Below are 19,010 nucleotides of genomic sequence, written 5' to 3'. Positions count from 1 at the left end.
GATTAATGAATGAAATGAGTTCTAAACACAAGGCCCACCCATGTTCAAAAGAAACATACATTAAGATGACATAATGAACTTCTTTAATTCTACCCACACTCCTTTCAATAATCACAGCTAGTCCCAGCTCTGCATCCTATTATAGTGTAATTTGATGTACAGTATATATATATGTGTATATATATCTTATATATAACGGTGGATGTGTCCTTCTGTCCAAAGTCTGTGGCACCTGCGAAGTGTGGCGCCGGAGTCAGCGAGTGTGCATACTGCACTACTGCGCCATTTTATTGAAAACACTGTGTTTGCAAATTTGCAGGCACAGTGTCTTCAACAAAATGGCACTGGAGTGTATTGAAGCGCACAAACTTGCTGGGTCCTTGAGTCGCAATACATGCTGCAGGCCAATCAGAGGTCAGCAGCTGGCGTCGGTGTGCACGTGACTGGGCGCATGGCAGTGATGTCATACGCCCCCGTCGCTTGGATGCTGAAGTTGGCTGCTTGCTTCGGAAGACAATGACGCACTGCAGGGGAGCAGAGGAAAGGTGAGTAGGAGCATTTATTGTTTTTTTTTTCTGTGTATTGAACAACAGCAGTGCAGGCAGGATGGAGGAGTATATACCAGGATGGGGGAACGTATACCAGGATGGGGGAATGTAATATGTAAGCCCTTACTATTTTTGCCCCACTAATCCTCACTCTCCTTCGCTATCCCCAAAACCCAACTCCCTCTAACCAAATCATCATCTCTCCTTCCCTCTTACCTCCCCACCTGACCTTTTCTACAGACCTGCTCCTCAACCTCAGATCTATCCTACCAAAACATAACAAGCCGGACACTCTCCTTCTCCCACCTGCTCTCCCTCTCTCTGCTTCTCCTCACTGATGGCAACATATCTCCTAATCCTGGACCACCACAGCTTGGACCTTCCACCAATTCCCTCACCTATTGTTTCAAACCAACTGCAAACTATCGCAACCTCTCCTGCGTAAAACCTGTGCCCCGGACGTCCACCCCCCTGCTCCCTCTCTCTGGTGCACTCTGGAATGCCTGCTGTCTGCAAAAAGCTCCATTTTGTCCACAACCTCATTATCTCTCTCAATTTCTCCTTCCTGGGCATCACAGAGACATGGCTGACACCCTCCGACACAGCTTCCCCTGCTGCGCTGTGTTACGGTGGCTTGCAGTTCACCCGCACTCCTCGCCCTGGTTACAGACATGGTGGAGGAGTGGGTCTTCTCCTCTCTAACAACTGTACCTTTAGCACTACCCCACCTCTATCCTCCCTTATTCTCCCTTCTTTTGATGTCCACTCTGTCCGCATCTACTATCGCTCCAACCTCCAAGTGGCTGTCATATACCGACCTCCAGGCCCGGTGACTGCCTTTATTGAACAATTTTCCACTTTGTTTCTTTACTTTCTCTCTGCTGACATTCCCACAATCATCATGGTCGATTTCAACATCCCCACTGACACTCGCCAGTCAACAGCATCCAAACTCCTGTCGCCTACTTCATCCTTTGAACTTACTCAGTGGTCCACTGCATTCTGCAATGCCACTCTCGCATCAGCTATTCACTCGGTCACCCCTCTTGTGCATGGCAGAGCGCGACGAGTCAATAGGCAACCCTGACACAACAAGCTCACTAAACAGCTTTGACAAGCGTCCAGGGTTGGGGGCGGCGTTGGAAGAAAACACATTCTCAAGATGACTTCACTGCATTCAAACAAGCAACACTCACATTCAAATCAGCCCTCACCTCTGCTAAACAGGCCTATTTCACAACCCTCGTATCTTCCTTATCCTACAATCCCAAACAGCTATTCAACACTTTTAACTCTCTCCTCCATCCTCCACTGCCCCCTCCAACCTCCGTCATCTCTGCTGAGGAGTTTGCCACACAATTAAAAAATGATTGACTAAACAAGGCAAGTCTTTACTGTCCAACCACCACAACCCCTTTGTTTTCCAGACCATTGCCCTTCCCCCATAACCTCCCTTCCCAACATCACGGAAAGAGACCTTACTCCCTCGACCCAACCGCCTTGTCCATCTACTACCCCATATTGCTGCTCCAATTTGCCTCCAAACTCATATCAAACTCTCTCTTCGACAACCGACAATCCGGCTTCCGCCCTACCATTCCACTGAAACTGCCCTTCCAAAATCACCAATGACTTATGACTCGCCCCCTGGGCCGTGGGGCACGCGGAACCGGGCGATAGGGAGACGCTGGGAGTAGTAGTAGTGGTTGCCCGGTCCCGCGGCTCAGGGTGGTCAGGCCAATGGTAGTCTGCTACGTGCTTCAGATAATGTCCGACTACGCCACCCGTGGATTGCGGTTATTAGGAACCGCCGCTGCATGCAGACCGCTGGGGCTGATGAGGTGTGCAGCTAGGGTAGTGTGACTCCCCACGGGAAGAGTGCGGCCCCAGGGCAGTGTAGTGGATGGTGGGAGTGATGGTGGTGAAGGTCCCAGTACCGGTAGTGCCGGAGGAGCGAAGGAGCACACGGACAACAAGTTACAGTCCAGGGTCTTTACTCACAGTTCGTTTGTTCCAGGTCACTTCCGTCGGCAGTGACCGCCCGAGCCGTGCTGCGTCCACCAGGTGAGGGGCTCGGTCAACTCCCAGGCAGTTCAGGAGCATGGCACATGACGCGCCCCCTGGGACATATTCCTTTTTGAGGGGAATACCCGGCACCGGATCAGATGGGGGGGGTTGTAGTCTCCGAGCGGCTGTGACCCGGTCCCGTGCCCAGGGCGTCAAGCTCAGTGTTATGTGGCAGTCCTTACTGATGTTATTAAAGTTCGTTGTGTCGACTACGCCACCCGTTGTGATGCGGTCACTGTGGCCGCCGCTGCTGCAGGGTCCGCTGAGGCTGATGGTGGGTGCGCAGCTTGGTGGGATAACCCCCAACGGGAGGGGTATAGCCTCAGAGGGGACAGGCGCAGAGGATGGGGGTTGTGGTGGTGCGGTGCAGCCGGTAATGATGACAGACTCGGGTTGTGCAGTTAAGGGTCTTTACTTACTGCAGATGTTCCTGGTCACTCTAGCTCCAAGTGACCTCCCGAGCCGTGCTGCGTCCACCAGGTCCTGGATCCAGCCAACCCCCAAACAAGTCCGGAGCGTGGCCCTGAGCTCTCCCTCTGTCCTTTCTTCAGCCGTCCCCACCAGTGATTCACCTAAATCCAGCTCCCTCGGGCCTTCTGTTGGGCAACCTTTGGCCTAAGGTTCCCTGACCCTCCATGTGGTGTGCCTTCAGGGTGAATGTAGTGGGTGACCGTGACAGACACTGCCCACGGTCTCCGGTCTCTGGCTGGGGAATGTCTTTGCCCCCACCAGCTTGGGTTCCGGTACCCTTCTGCTGACTCCTCACCCGGTGTTCTTATTTGGGTTCTTGGGTCCCTTCTTTGTCCCCCTCTGGGTCTTTCTGCACTCCACTCTCTCTCCAGGGCTGTTGTTTCTTTCTCTCTCTTGCTGCAGGCTTGTCCTCTGCATCTGACTTCCTCTCTGCGTCTGACCCTGATCTTTGATGGTGCCCACCTTATATACACCCTCTATGTGTGAGCTCAGGTGACCAGCACCCAATGAGCTCCTATCACTACCCAGACTGCTCCCCCTATCTGCCCCTACACTACATGGGATGTTCCTCCCCCCTCCCACTCCAGCCAGGAACAGGCTCGGTCGCACCTGCACATTTCTAAGTGGGAGTGCCGTCGGCCTGCTCCTCTGGAATGGGATGTATGTAGTGCATGCAGTCTATCTGAGCTCAGTTCCACACTCCATCCTTACCCGGGAGTGGAATATCACACCTCTGGGTTGAGGTGCAATACCCCTGTAGCAGCCGAATCCTCAGGGTGCTACATTCCCCCCTGGTAAATCACAGCACGTCCTCGGGCTGCAAGACATAAAACACCAAAACATACAAATTTTTATAAACATATAAAACACATAAAACATAGATATATAAAACTTTCTCGTCGTCTTTTTCTTTCTTCCTCCTCTGGTCACCGTGCAACTCGTGACCAGGTAAAGTGCGACAGTCTTTTGAAAAACAGTTTCTCATATAAAACCGGTAGGGGGCGCCTTAGGAAGCGCAACTATGTACAGGGAAATTTTGGCCGTTCTCAGTCCCCGGCCAGGTAAAGGGAAAGGGATGGCTGCTCACAGTCCTCAGCCTGGTTTGGGTAGGGGACACACGGGTTAAACTGTTCACTGGTCCCAACGGGGACTAAACTTTAAAGCAGCCACGGTTACTTGGGTACCCCGACAGGTAACTATATACAGTCCTTTGTACTATTTCAGTCATAGTACCTTCTAGCCTTGAACCCGTCCGGGTCTTCTGGCTCCTCCTCCCTACACCGCAACTCCTCCTCCGTCAGGCGGTGCACGTGGAGGGCATAAGGTCCCTTGGCACACTTGTGCCGGGTGAACGTTACCTCGTCACCGACGTAGAGGTCACGGCCTTTGTGACCCTCTGGCAGGTGAGACTCGACATCCCGTCGGGTAACGAAGACGTCACCCATGGTGTTCCGGTCCTTTATGAAGCCCCACCCATGCTGCGCATTAAACTTTATTACCGTCCCGATGGTACGGGGACGATCTGCTGCACGGGGGTTCCTTCTGGTCCGACTCTTTTGCTCCGCGCTGCGGGTCTGGGCCCATTGCTCTCTGGCCCGCCTCTCCTCCCGCTCTCTCTTGAACTCTGCCAGCTGTTGACGGCAACACTCGGTACGCTCTGCTGCAGCTGCCCGAGTCTCTCCGGTGAACCCCATCAAATCTTCTCCCGTGGGGTCCCACACGAACTGGGCTTCCTCGAGTGGAGGCGAGACCCGAGTCACGGGCTTCGGAGCCGGGATTAGGGGCTCACACAAGGGCCCCAACTTCTTTTGTCGCTCCAGTTCCAAGAATTCTTTGGGCCAGATGAAAGGCCGCCCGTCCGGCCACGTTAGCTGGCTGAAGGGGTCCTCTCCCAGATATGGCACCCTTGGTGTTGCGGGTGCGGGCGCGATGGTGGGGGCACCCAGGTTGCCCAGGCCTTGCGGCCAGGCCGGGGGCATCTGGAAGGTAAATGGAACTGTTAGGACGGCGGCGCCCTGGGCTACCTGGCCTTGCGACCAGGCCGGAGGCTCCGCGGAGGTAGATGGCTCTGCTGGGGATGCGGCGCCCGGAAACGCTAGGCCCTGCGACCAGGCCGGAGGCTCCTCCTTCTTCGCCACGCTCCGGGTCACGACGCGTGACGTCACCGGGGTCGCGACGGCGGCTTCCGGTCGGGGCCTAGTCGGTGGCGGTGTCATGGCGGTCTCGGGTACGGCCGGGGGACCTTCGGGCTCTGCGACGGGGAGCTGGGGCAGGTAAGCGGTCTTCCGGTATGGGGTATAGGCGTCCCCCTTACCTGCTGCCATACGTCTCGCTCCCTCTTCTGCGCCGTCTCCGGCCTTGGGTCCTCCCGCGTCATCCGCAGAGGCAGTCGATGTCTTCTTCCAAGGGAGCGGGCTCCGTGGACGGGTTCCAGCTTGCTGGGCCATCTCCCGGCCCCACTCCGCCAGGATCTCCCTCTGCACTCGGGCCATCCTTCCCGCGAGGCCCTCCAGGGCACTCCGCGCGCACTCCCGGTCTCGGGGAAGCTGCGCCAGGATCTCCGCTAAGCCTAGCGGGGTTGTTGACTCCAGCAGGCTCCTGACCATCGGGTCGGTGCTGCTCTGCTCTCCTCCTTCTTCCTCCAGCAGGCTCCTGGCCAGCGGGCCGGTGCTGCTCTGCTGCCGCTCCATTCCCGGGTCTACTCTTTCTCTCCTCGACTCCGGGTGCTCTCGCTCTGGACACCTTGCCTCCGGGTGCGCTCGTTCTAGACTGCTCCAAGCGACACCCATCTTTTCTCTTTTCTTTCGTCTCCTCCTACTTCGAGGGCGGTCCCGGGGCAACTCGGTGACTGTCAGCTCCAGGGGTAGTTCTTTCACGCTGACAGACACCTCCAGCATCACAGTCTCTGTTGGTGGGGGCGGTTTCCACTTTTGGCGCCATTTTCTGTCCCGGCCCACGATGGGAGGTGGCCTCTTGCTCTCCTTTGGCACGCCCATAATGGCGTCCGCTGCTCTTCCAAGGCGGGAAATCTGCGGTTTTGGCGGGAATCGCTTCCCAGTGGCGGGAAACTCTGCAGATGGCGGGAACAAGCTGGAAATGGCGGACAATCGGCGGGAAACGACTGGTGATGGAGTCCGATGGCGTGGACCCTCCGGAACCGGCAGGAGTCTTCTTTCTGAGGTAAACTTGCACTTTTCTTCAGGCACGCAGTACCCGGGTGTTGCGGGCACGTAATCCTGCCGACTACGCCAAAGTTGACGCGCCCCCTGGGACATATTCCTTTTTGAGGGGAATACCCGGCACCGGATCAGATGGGGGGGGTTGTAGTCTCCGAGCGGCTGTGACCCGGTCCCGTGCCCAGGGCGTCAAGCTCAGTGTTATGTGGCAGTCCTTACTGATGTTATTAAAGTTCGTTGTGTCGACTACGCCACCCGTTGTGATGCGGTCACTGTGGCCGCCGCTGCTGCAGGGTCCGCTGAGGCTGATGGTGGGTGCGCAGCTTGGTGGGATAACCCCCAACGGGAGGGGTATAGCCTCAGAGGGGACAGGCGCAGAGGATGGGGGTTGTGGTGGTGCGGTGCAGCCGGTAATGATGACAGACTCGGGTTGTGCAGTTAAGGGTCTTTACTTACTGCAGATGTTCCTGGTCACTCTAGCTCCAAGTGACCTCCCGAGCCGTGCTGCGTCCACCAGGTCCTGGATCCAGCCAACCCCCAAACAAGTCCGGAGCGTGGCCCTGAGCTCTCCCTCTGTCCTTTCTTCAGCCGTCCCCACCAGTGATTCACCTAAATCCAGCTCCCTCGGGCCTTCTGTTGGGCAACCTTTGGCCTAAGGTTCCCTGACCCTCCATGTGGTGTGCCTTCAGGGTGAATGTAGTGGGTGACCGTGACAGACACTGCCCACGGTCTCCGGTCTCTGGCTGGGGAATGTCTTTGCCCCCACCAGCTTGGGTTCCGGTACCCTTCTGCTGACTCCTCACCCGGTGTTCTTATTTGGGTTCTTGGGTCCCTTCTTTGTCCCCCTCTGGGTCTTTCTGCACTCCACTCTCTCTCCAGGGCTGTTGTTTCTTTCTCTCTCTTGCTGCAGGCTTGTCCTCTGCATCTGACTTCCTCTCTGCGTCTGACCCTGATCTTTGATGGTGCCCACCTTATATACACCCTCTATGTGTGAGCTCAGGTGACCAGCACCCAATGAGCTCCTATCACTACCCAGACTGCTCCCCCTATCTGCCCCTACACTACATGGGATGTTCCTCCCCCCTCCCACTCCAGCCAGGAACAGGCTCGGTCGCACCTGCACATTTCTAAGTGGGAGTGCCGTCGGCCTGCTCCTCTGGAATGGGATGTATGTAGTGCATGCAGTCTATCTGAGCTCAGTTCCACACTCCATCCTTACCCGGGAGTGGAATATCACACCTCTGGGTTGAGGTGCAATACCCCTGTAGCAGCCGAATCCTCAGGGTGCTACACACAGGACCCCCTTTAATCCTTTCTCTGGCCTGCCTCACCAGTGACCCACTTTTGTCCAGCTGCCGCGGACTCGTGCGGTTAAACGTGGGCCCCGTCCTCCGCTGTCCTATATGGTGCCTTCCTAGCAGGTTTGATGAGGTGTCGCACCAATAGATGATCACGACGACCGGTCTTTGGCTGAGGGTAGTTTCTCCTCCACCAACTTGGGATCCGGTACCCTTAATCTGCCTGACCCTTCACCCTGGATTCTCGTGGGTTTTTAGGGTCCCTTCCACCTTCTTGTTCCTGAGCCCTTCTGTTTCTCTCTCTCTTTCTTTGCAGTTCCTTTCTGTTTCTGTTTCTTTCTGTTCCTTTCTCTTGGAGCTGAGATGAGCCAAAAATCTCAGCTCCCCTTCACCTCCTCCTCGGCCTCTCACTAGGCCCTTCTGGAGTAGAGCTCCTACAGAGCCTCTACTCCCTGTCTTCTCCTCTCTGGACAGAACTGACTGAACGAACTAAGATGGTGCCCACCTTTTATACCTCCCTCTAGCCATGAGCCCAGGTGACCAGCAACCAATGGGCTCCTGCCTACGCTCAGGAACCAGCCCCTATCTGCTCCTACAGCACTGGGTGTTCCACCCCCCCTCCCCACTCCAGGCAGGGACATAGTCAGTCGTGCCTGCACTTATGTCTAGTGGGAGCACCGTTGAGCTGTCCCTCGGAAATGGGGTGTGTGTGCTGTATGCAGCTAACTGAGCCCTGGTCCATACTCCATCCTTACCTGGGAGTGGAATATCACACCTCTGGTCTGAGGTGCAATACCCCTGTAGCGGCCGAACCCTCGGGGCGCTACATTCCCCCCTGGTAAAGCACAGCACGTCCTCGGGCTGGAACAGAGCAAAAACAGATAATTACAGGACATGCAAAACTTTTTCAATAACTTTTCACATCAGAAAACAGGTAATACGGTTCAATTCCCTATATGGGAAACACTTTTCTTTTCTTGTCACTATTATAAAACACTTTGCTAATGCCTCTGGAACTCTTTTGTCATATAAAACACCTTGTAAAACATTTGCATTATCACCTAGCACCATATTAAACTTTCTCATGTAAAACATTTTTAAGTAAAGCACATTCTTGGATTCTTGGATCATGGCCGCGGTGCAACTTGCGACCAGGTAAAGGTGCAACAGTCCAGTAAATCTTGAGGTAGACGTTGCGGTTTTTGTATAAAACCAGTAGGGGGCGCTTTAGGAAGCGCAACTATATACAAGGGATTTGACCGCTCTCAGTCCTCGGCCAGTTTTGGGAAGGGAATGGCTGTTCACAGTCCTCAGCCTGGTAGGGGATGAGGGGCACACAGGTAACAGTTCAATATTTGTCCCAACGGGGACCACACTTTCAAGACGGGAACAGTCCCAAAAACAGTTCTGATACCCTGACGGGTAACTATGTACACAGGTACTTTGCTACTTACTAGTAGCGGTGTCCTCCATATGCTCCTTCTTCCTCCTCATATGGTTCTTCAGACCTGTCCGGGTCCTCTTGGCTCTCCTCATAGCCGCGGTATTGTAGCTCCTCCTCGGTGAGCCGATGGACATGTAGGGCGTATGGTCCTTTTGCACCTACGTGGCGGGTAAAGGCGACCACATCACCAGGGTACAGGTCACGGCCACGATGTCCCTCCGGTAGATGACTCTCCACGTCCCTGCGGGTCACAAAGACGTCGCCTGCGGTTTCTGGGCCCCTGATGAAGCCCCAGCCGTTCTCCATGTGGAACTTGACTATGGTCCTGGTGATTCGGGGACCACGGGCTGCTTGGGGGTCTTGGCGGGCCTTGCGCTTTTGTTCAGCACTCTGGGCTTGGAGCCGTTCCTCTCTGACGCGCCTCTCTCGTCGCTCCCGCTCAAAGGTCGCCAGTTGCTGATGACAGGCCTCCAGACGACGGACCGCGTCTGCCCGGGTCTCTTGAGAGAACCCCATCAAGTTCTCGCTGGTGGGGTCCCACGCAAATTGGACATCCTCCAGTGGGGGTAGGGTGACCTCGACGGGTTCAGGAGCCGGTATCAGAGGCTCGCGCGGGGGCTGGGCTTTCCATGGCTGATTGCCGGTCACTTCAGCCGGCCACTCCAGCGGCAGTCCATCCGGACCGGTGTGATGTGCCAATAGGTCCACGCCCAGCGATGGTATAGTGGGGGGACCTAATCTTGGAGCAGCGCCCGGGGGCACTCGGCCTTGCGACCAGGCCGGGGGTCTTGTGGCTGCGCTAGGTGGCAGTCCCATCCGGGACAGGGGCGCAGGCTTGGCGATGGCGCCCGGGTCATCCAGGCCTTGCGACCGGGCCGATGATGCTTCCTGCTTTACGGCGCCCGGGGTCAAGGGGCGTGGCGCTGGGCGGGGCGTGGCCGCGGCGCTCGCCGCTTGAGGCCTAGCCGGGAGCAGTGGCGGCGCGGCAACAGGTGCGGTGAGTGGGGCTTCTGGTGCTACGATGGGAGGCTGGGGCAGGCTTGCGGGTGCTGGGCTTGGGGTGGTGACGTCCCCTTCACTTGCCTCAGTCCTCGTGGCTCCCTCCGCGGCGTCGCCTCCGGTCCTCTCTCTTCTTGCGCCGTCCTCAGAGGCAGGCAAACCCCGGGGTGTGGCTGAGGCCTGTCGCTGGTGGGTCTCGGCCTGCCGGGCCAGTTCCTCTCTCCACTCGGTGAGTGCACTCCGCTGCGCCCGGACCATCCTCCGCTCCAGGTCCTCCAGTGCAGCTTGCGCACGCTCCGGGTCTCTGGGGAGCTGCGCTAGGACTTCTGCTAGGCTGCAGAGCGGTTCGGCCTGCAGCAGGCTTCGGGCCAGGAGGCTGGTGCTGCTCAGGGCGTCCATCCCCGGGTGCGGTCTATCTGGACTGATCCAGACCACCCCCTGCCCCGCAGTTTTCTTTCCTATCCGCCCCCATGGGGGGTGGTCTTGGGGGCATCTGCTGACAATCACTCTCAGGGGCAGCCAACCCACGTTGACGGACATTTCCACAGCAGTGCTCATGGTTGTTGGGGGCGGGCTTCCTCTTTGGCGCCATTCTGGGACCCGGCCCACGATGGGAGGCGGCCTCCTGTGGTCTTTTGGCACGCACATTATGGCGCTCGTTCTTCTAGGGCGGGCGCCATCTTTAGTACAACGAAACAGTCTCTTTTCAGGCGCGCAGTACCCGTGGTTAGTGGGCACGAAATCCTGCCGACTACGCCAAAGCTGACTCGCCCCCTGGGCCGTGGGGCACGCGGAACCGGGCGATAGGGAGACGCTGGGAGTAGTAGTAGTGGCGGCCCGGTCCCGCGACTCAGGGTGGTCAGGCCAATGGTAGTCTGCTACGTGCTTCAGATAATGTCCGACTACGCCACCCGTGGATTGCGGTTATTTGGAACCGCCGCTGCATGCAGACCGCTGGGGCTGATGAGGTGTGCAGCTAGGGTAGTGTGACTCCCCACGGGAAGAGTGCGGCCCCAGGGCAGTGTAGTGGATGGTGGGAGTGATGGTGGTGAAGATCCCAGTACCGGTAGTGCCGGAGGAGCGAAGGAGCACACGGACAACAAGTTACAGTCCAGGGTCTTTACTCACAGTTCGTTTGTTCCGGGTCACTTCCGTCGGCAGTGACCGCCCGAGCCGTGCTGCGTCCACCAGGTGAGGGGCTCGGTCAACTCCCAGGCAGTTCAGGAGCATGGCACAGGACCCCCTTTAATCCTTTCTCTGGCCTGCCTCACCAGTGACCCACTTTTGTCCAGCTGCCGCGGACTCGTGCGGTTAAACGTGGGCCCCGTCCTCCGCTGTCCTATATGGTGCCTTCCTAGCAGGTTTGATGAGGTGTCGCACCAATAGATGATCACGACGACCGGTCTTTGGCTGAGGGTAGTTTCTCCTCCACCAACTTGGGATCTGGTACCCTTAATCTGCCTGACCCTTCACCCTGGATTCTCGTGGGTTTTTAGGGTCCCTTCCACCTTCTTGTTCCTGAGCCCTTCTGTTTCTCTCTCTCTTTCTTTGCAGTTCCTTTCTGTTTCTGTTTCTTTCTGTTCCTTTCTCTTGGAGCTGAGATGAGCCAAAAATCTCAGCTCCCCTTCACCTCCTCCTCGGCCTCTCACTAGGCCCTTCTGGAATAGAGCTCCTACAGAGCCTCTACTACCTGTCTTCTCCTCTCTGGACAGAACTGACTGAACGAACTAAGATGGTGCCCACCTTTTATACCTCCCTCTAGCCATGAGCCCAGGTGACCAGCAACCAATGGGCTCCTGCCTACGCTCAGGAACCAGCCCCTATCTGCTCCTACAGCACTGGGTGTTCCACCCCCCCTCCCCACTCCAGGCAGGGACATAGTCGGTCGTGCCTGCACTTATGTCTAGTGGGAGCACCGTTGAGCTGTCCCTCGGAAATGGGGTGTGTGTGCTGTATGCAGCTAACTGAGCCCTGGTCCATACTCCATCCTTACCTGGGAGTGGAATATCACACCTCTGGTCTGAGGTGCAATACCCCTGTAGCGGCCGAACCCTCGGGGCGCTACACTTACTTACAGCCAAAGTTAATAGACAATTCTCTGTACTCCTTCTTCTTGACCTGTCATCTGCTTTTGACACAGTTGACCACTGCCTCCTACTACAGATCCTCTCTTCCTTTGCGTCAAAAACCTTCCCCTGTCTTGGATCTCCTCATACCTTTCTAACTGCACATTTAGCGTCTCCCACTCCCACACTACCTCCTCACCACGCCCCCTCTCTGTTGGAGTTCCTCAAGGCTTTGTCCTAGGACCCCTACTCTTCTCAATCTTTACCCTTTGCCTGGGACAGCTCATAAAATCATACGGCTTCCAGTACCATCTGTACACTGATGACACCCAGATCTACCTCTCTGGCCCAGACGTCACCTCTCTGCTGTCCAGAATCCCAGCATGTCTATCAGCCATATCGTCCTTCTTCTCCTCCCACTGCCTCAAGCTCAATGTGGACAAAACTGAACTCATCATCTTTCCCCCATTTCGCATATCTTCCCCACTAGATCTTTCTATTACAATAAATGACATCACACTTTCTCCTGTACCAGCAATCCGCTGCCTCGGAGTAAAGGCCCCGTCACACTTAGCGACGCTGCAACGATCCCAACAATGATACGACCTGTCAGGGATCGTTGCTGCGTCGCTATGTGGTCGCTGGTGAGCTGTCAAACAGGCAGGCTCACCAACGATCAGGGGAGCAGCGACATCGTGGAAAGAATCTTTCCACGATGTCCTGCTCCTGGTTACCAGCCTGCTGAAGCAGGAGCAGGCTGGTAACCATGATAAACATCAGGTTACTAGGGGCACACGCGCACCTAGTAACCCGTTGTTTATCATGGTTACCACTCTGCTATGGTGAGCGGGAGGTTACCGCTCACTTTAGCAGGCTCGTAACCATGATAAACAGCGGGTTACTAAGTGCGCGTGTGCCCCTAGTAACCCGATGTTTATCATGGTTACCAGCCTGATCGCTGCTCCCGCTGGTCACACACAGCGATGTGTGCTGACCAGCGGGAGGGCAACGACCAAAAAATGGTCCAGGACACTTTGCAGCGATCAGCGACCTCACAGCAGGGGCCTGATCGCTGCAAAGTGTCACACATAGCGACATCGCTGGTGAGGTCGCTGTTTCGTCACCAAAACCGTGACACAGCAGTGATCTCGCTATGTGAGACGGGGGCTTTACCCTTGTCTCTGCCCTGTCCTTCAAACCCCACATCCAAGCTCTCGCCACCTCCAGCTCAAACATATTTCCAGAATCCGTCCTTTCCTCAACCCTCACTCTACTAAACTGCTTGTGCATGCCCTCATCATCTCCAGCCTCGACTACTGCAACATCCTCCTCTGTGGCCTCCCTGCTAACACTCTCGCACCCCTCCAGTCCATCCTTAACTCTGCTGCGCAACTTGTTCATCTCTCGCCTTGCAACTCCTCTGCTACCCCCCTTTACAAATCCCTCCACTGGCTCCCAATTGCCCAGCGTATCCAGTTCGAACTACTAACACTGACCTACAAAGCCATCCATAACCTCTCTCCTCTGTACATCTCTGAACTAATCTCCCAATACATTCCCTTATGTAATCTCTGGTCCTCCCAAGACCTCCTTCTCTCCTCCACACTTATTCGTTCCTCACCCAATCGCCTCCAAGATTTCTCCCAAATATCTCCCACCCTATGGAATTCGGTGCCTCAACACGTCCAATTATCTGCCACATTTGGATCCTTCAGACGGAACCTGAAAACCCATCTCTTCAAACAAGGTTACTGCCTGCCATGAACAACACCGGACCTACTGCAATCCCCCCAACCTACTGTCTCATTCCCCATTCCTCTAGAATGTAAGCCCACAAGGGCAGGGTCAACTTCCCCCCCATACCAGTCTATCATTGTTAGTTTGTTTACTGTAAGTGATATCTGTATTTGGTATATAACCCCTTCTTATGTACAGCACCATGGAATCAATGGTGCTATATAAATAAATAATAATAATAATAATAATAATAATAATAAAAAAGTGGTCTTCATGGAAGAATTTCAGCCACAAGCCATACCTTCCACATAGAAATAAAGCAAAGTGACTCAACTATGCATGAAAACATATGAACGTGGGAGCAGAAAAATGGCACAAGGTGCTCTGGACTGATGAGTTAAAATGGGAAATACTTGGCTGTATCAGAAGGCAGTTTGTTCTCTGAAGGGCTGGAAAGTGGCACAATAATGAGTGTCTGCAGACAACAGTAAATCCTCAGTAAGCCTGAAGGGCTAATCCATTTTATTTAAATTGATTGACATTGTCCCAATCTAGAAGGACAAAAGAGGGATTAGCACCGCTCACGTGTTTCGCTCAAGAAACTACCTCAACTGGATGCAATTGTAGGAATCTCTATGTTCTCGGTGTGCAGGAATTTGCATTTTAGGTATGCGAGAATATCATTTCCCATTCAGGAACATTGTTGAGATATTTCAAGTATCTTGAAAATGAAGAGAAACTAAAAAATAGGATGTTCTAAAAATAAGTTAGCAAATCTTTATGGTTGTAAAATTCTTAACCCCCTCTTTCTAAATCTCCAATATTGGGATAGAAAGGATGTTACTTGTAATTTCGAAGTTATATTGGCTGCTGAATGATTGTTGGCACATATGACACGCTAAACTTGTTAGACTTGTGTTTAGAAGCCTCATTTAATATGTAAGTATTTCATGTAGATGGAAAGGAATGCATAGAGACGAATTAACATAGTGGCCATTCCATTGGGAATCATCTGGAGCAGTACTATATATATACTGTATATGTAGAAACCGAAACCACCGGCATGTTTACATACATAACATTGGGGTCATAATTAAAACCAAAAGAATAACTACTACTGCTGGTGCGCTATGCAGGTGGTGCGGTGTATCCCCCTCTACTACTAGTGCGCTATGAAGGTGATGCAATGTATCCCTCCCTACTGCTGGTGCGCTATGCAGGTGGTGTGGTGTGTCCTTCCCTACTGCTTGTGCGCTATACAGGTGGTGCAGTGTATCCTCCCTACTGCTGGTGCGCTATGCAAGTGGTGCGGTGTATCCTCCCTACTGCTGGTGCGCTATGCAGATGGTGCGGTGTATCCCTCCCTACTGCTGGTGCGCTATGCAGGTGGTGTGGTGTGTCCTTCCCTACTGCTTGTGCGCTATACAGGTGGTGCAGTGTATCCTCCCTACTGCTGGTGCGCTCTGCAAGTGGTGCGGTGTATCCTCCCTACTGCTGGTGCGCTATGCAGATGGTGTGGTGTATCCCTCCCTACTGCTGGTGCGCTTTGCAAGTGGTGCGGTGTATCCTCCCTACTGCGGGTGCACGATGCAGGAGGTGCGGTGTATCCTCCCTACTGCTGGTGCGCTATGCAGATGGTGCGGTATATCCCTCCCTACTGCTGGTGCGCTATGCAAGTGGTGCGGTGTATCCTCCCTACTGCGGGTGCACGATGCAGGAGGTGCGGTGTATCCCTCCCTACTGCTGGTGCGCTATGCAGGTGGTGTGGTGTGTCCTTCCCTACTGCTTGTGCGCTATACAGGTGGTGCAGTGTATCCTCCCTACTGCTGGTGCGCTATGCAAGTGGTGCGGTGTATCCTCCCTACTGCTGGTGCGCTATGCAGATGGTGCGGTATATCCCTCCCTACTGCTGGTGCGCTATGCAAGTGGTGCGGTGTATCCTCCCTACTGCGGGTGCACGATGCAGGAGGTGCGGTGTATCCTCCTTACTGCTGGTGCGCTATGCAGGTGGTGCAGTGCATCCTCCCTACTGCTGGTGCGCTATGCAGATGGTGTGGTGTATCCCTCCCTACTGCTGGTGCGCTATGCAAGTGGTGCGGTGTATCCTCCCTACTGCTGGTGCGCTATGCAAGTGGTGTGGTGTATCCTACCTACTGCTGGTGCAATATGCCGGTGGTGCGGTGTATCCTGCTTACTGCTGGTGCGCTATACAGGTGGTGCAGTGTATCCTCCCTACTGCTGGTGCGCTATGCAGATGGTGCGGTGTATCCCTCCCTACTGCTGGTGCGCTATGCAAGTGGTGCGGTGTATCCTCCCTACTGCTGGTGCACTATGCAGGTGGTGCGGTGTATCCTCCTTACTGCTGGTGCGCTATGCAGGTGGTGCAGTGTATCCTCCCTACTGCTGGTTCGCTATGCAAGTGGTGCGGAGTATCCTCCCTACTGCTGATGCGCTATGCAAGTGGTGCGGTGTATCCCTCCTTACTGCTAGTGCGTTATGCAGGTGGTTCGGTGTATCCCTCTCTACTGCTGGTGCGCTATGCAGGTGGTGCGGTGTATCTCTCCCTACTGGTTGTGTGCTATTCAAGTGGTGCGGTGTATCCCTCCCTACTGCTGGTGCGCTATGCAAATGGTGCGGTATATCCTCCCTACTGATGCTGCGCTATGCAGGTGGTGCTGTGTATCCCTCCCTACTGCTGGTGCGCTATTCAAGTGGTGCGGTGTATCCTCCCTACTGCTGGTGCACTATGCAGGTGGTGCGGTGTATCCTCCTTACTGCTGGTGCGCTATGCAGGTGGTGCAGTGTATCCTCCCTACTGCTGGTTCGCTATGCAAGTGGTGCGGTGTATCCTCCCTACTGCTGGTGCACAATGCAGGTGGTGCGGTGTATCCTCCTTACTGCTGGTGTGCTATGCAGGTGGTGCAGTGTATCCTCCCTACAGCTGGTTCGCTATGCAAGTGGTGCGGAGTATCCTCCCTACTGCTGGTGTGCTATGCAAGTGGTGTGGTGTATCCCTCCTTACTGCTAGTGCGCTATGCAGGTGGTGCGGTGTATCCCTCTCTACTGCTGATGCGCTATGCAGGTGGTGCGGTGTATCTCTCCCTACTGGTTGTGTGCTATTCAAGTGGTGCGGTGTATCCCTCCCTACTGCTGGTGCGCTATGCAAATGGTGCGGTATATCCTCCCTACTGCTGCTGCGCTATGCAGGTGGTGTTGTGTATCCATCCCTACTTCTGGTGCGCTATGCAGGTGGTGTGGTGTATCCTCCCTACTGCTGGTGCGCTATGCAGGTGGTGCGGTGTATCCCTCTCTACTGCTGATGCGCTATGCCGGTGGTGCGGTGTATCTCTCCCTACTGGTTGTGTGCTATTCAAGTGGTGCGGTGTATCCCTCCCTACTGCTGGTGCGCTATGCAGATGGTGCGGTGTATCCTCCCTACTGCTGGTGCGCTATGCAGGTGGTGCTGTGTATCCATCCCTACTTCTGGTGCGCTATGCAGGTGGTGTGGTGTATCCTCCCTACTGCTGGTGCGCTATGCAGGTGGTGCGGTATATCCCTCTCTACTTCTGCTGCGCTATGCAGGTGGTGCGGTGTATCCCTCTCTAGTACTGGTGCGCTATGCAAGTGGTGCGGTGTATCTCTCCCTACTGGTTGTGCGCTATGCAGGTGGTGCGGTGTATCCCCCCTACTGCTGGTGCGCTATGCAGGTGGTGCAGTGTTTCTCTCCCTTATGGTTGTGCGCTATGCAGGTGTTGCGGTGTATCCCTCCCTACTGCTTGTGCGCTATTCAGGTGGTGCGGTGTATTCCTCCCTACTGCTTGTGCGTTATGCAGGTGGTGCGGTGTATCTATCCCTGCTGCTGGTGCGCTATGCAGGTGGTGCGGTGTATCCCTCCCTACTGCTGGTGCGCTATGCAGGTGGTGTGGTGTGTCCTTCCCTACTGGTGGTGCACTATGCAGGTGGTGCTGTGTGTCCTTCCCTACTGGTGGTGCACTATGCAGGTGGTGCTATGTGATGCGCCCCCTGGGCCATATTCTTTAGGGGAATACCCGGAGCCGGATCAGATGGGGGTTGTAGTCTCCGAGTGGCTGTGACCCGGTCCGTGCCCAGGGTGTCAAGCTCAGAGTATGTGGCAGTCCTACAGATGTTATAAAGTTCTTTATGTCGACTACGCCACCCGTTGTATTGCGGTCACTACGGCCGCCGCTGCAGCAGGGTCCGCTGAGGCTGATGGTGTTGGTGCAGCTTTTGATAGTATAACCCCCAACGGGTGGGGTATAGCCTCAGGGGGTCAGGTGCAGAGGATGGGGGTTGTGGTGGTGCAGCATAGATGGTAATTAAAGACAGAGTCGGGTTGTGCAGTTTAGGGTATTTACTTACTGCTGATGTTCCGGTCACTCCAGCTTCAAGTGACCACCCGAGCCGTGCTGCGTCCACCAGGTCCTGGATTCAGCCAACCCCCAAGCAAGTCCGGAGCGTGACCCTGAGCCCTCCTTCCTGTCCTGTCTTCTGGCCGTCCCCACCAGGGATCTACCTAGGTCCAGCTCCCTCGGGCCTTCTGTTGGGAGACCCTTGGCCTTGGGTTCCCTGACCCTACATGTGGTTTGCCTTCTGGGTAGATGTGGTGGGTGGCCGTGGCAGATCCTGCCCACGGCCTCCGGTCTCTGGCTAGGGTGTGCTTTAGCCCCCACCAGTTTGGGATCCGGTACCCTTTTGCCAACTCTTCACCCGGTGATGGACTTTGGGTTCTCAGAGTCCTTTTCTTTCACCCCCTCTGGGTCTTTCTTCCTTTCTCCTCTCTCTCTCTCTGGGGCTGCTCTGCTCCTCTTCCTCTGGCTGCTCTGCAAAGACTGACAGACTGACCCTGATCTAAGATGGTGCCCACCTTATATACTCCCTCTATGTGTGAGCTCAGGTGACCAGCACCCAATGAGCTCCTAACTTTACCCAGGCTGCTCCCCCTATCTGCCCCTACACTACTGGGATGTACCACCCCCCTCCCACTCCAGCCAGGAACAGACTCGGTCGTACCTGCACATTTCTAAGTGGGAGTACCGTTGGTCTGTTCCTCGGAAATGGGATGTGTGTAGTGCATGCAGCTTTCTGAGCTCAGTTCCACACTCCATCCTTACCCGGGAGTGGAATATCACACCTCTGGGTTGAGGTGCAATACCCCTGTAGCAGCCGAATCCTCAGGGTGCTAC

General features: G+C 55.1%; 1 protein-coding gene across 2 annotated transcripts in view; it reads left to right on the top strand.

The window, feature by feature from the left end:
* Positions 1 to 19,010, top strand: part of LOC141174554 (transmembrane protein 272-like) — a 54,052-nt gene that overhangs the window by 9,272 nt on the left and 25,770 nt on the right. The gene's annotated exons all lie outside the window — the stretch shown is intronic.

Source organism: Phyllobates terribilis, unplaced genomic scaffold (genome assembly GCF_046119375.1).
Source record: "Phyllobates terribilis strain yellow unplaced genomic scaffold, ASM4611937v1 Scaffold_13__5_contigs__length_258822181, whole genome shotgun sequence".
In the NCBI taxonomy this organism is placed as follows: domain Eukaryota; kingdom Metazoa; phylum Chordata; class Amphibia; order Anura; family Dendrobatidae; genus Phyllobates; species Phyllobates terribilis.
The sequence above is the reverse complement of the archived record's forward strand: the minus strand, read 5'-3'. Positions and strand labels throughout refer to the sequence as shown.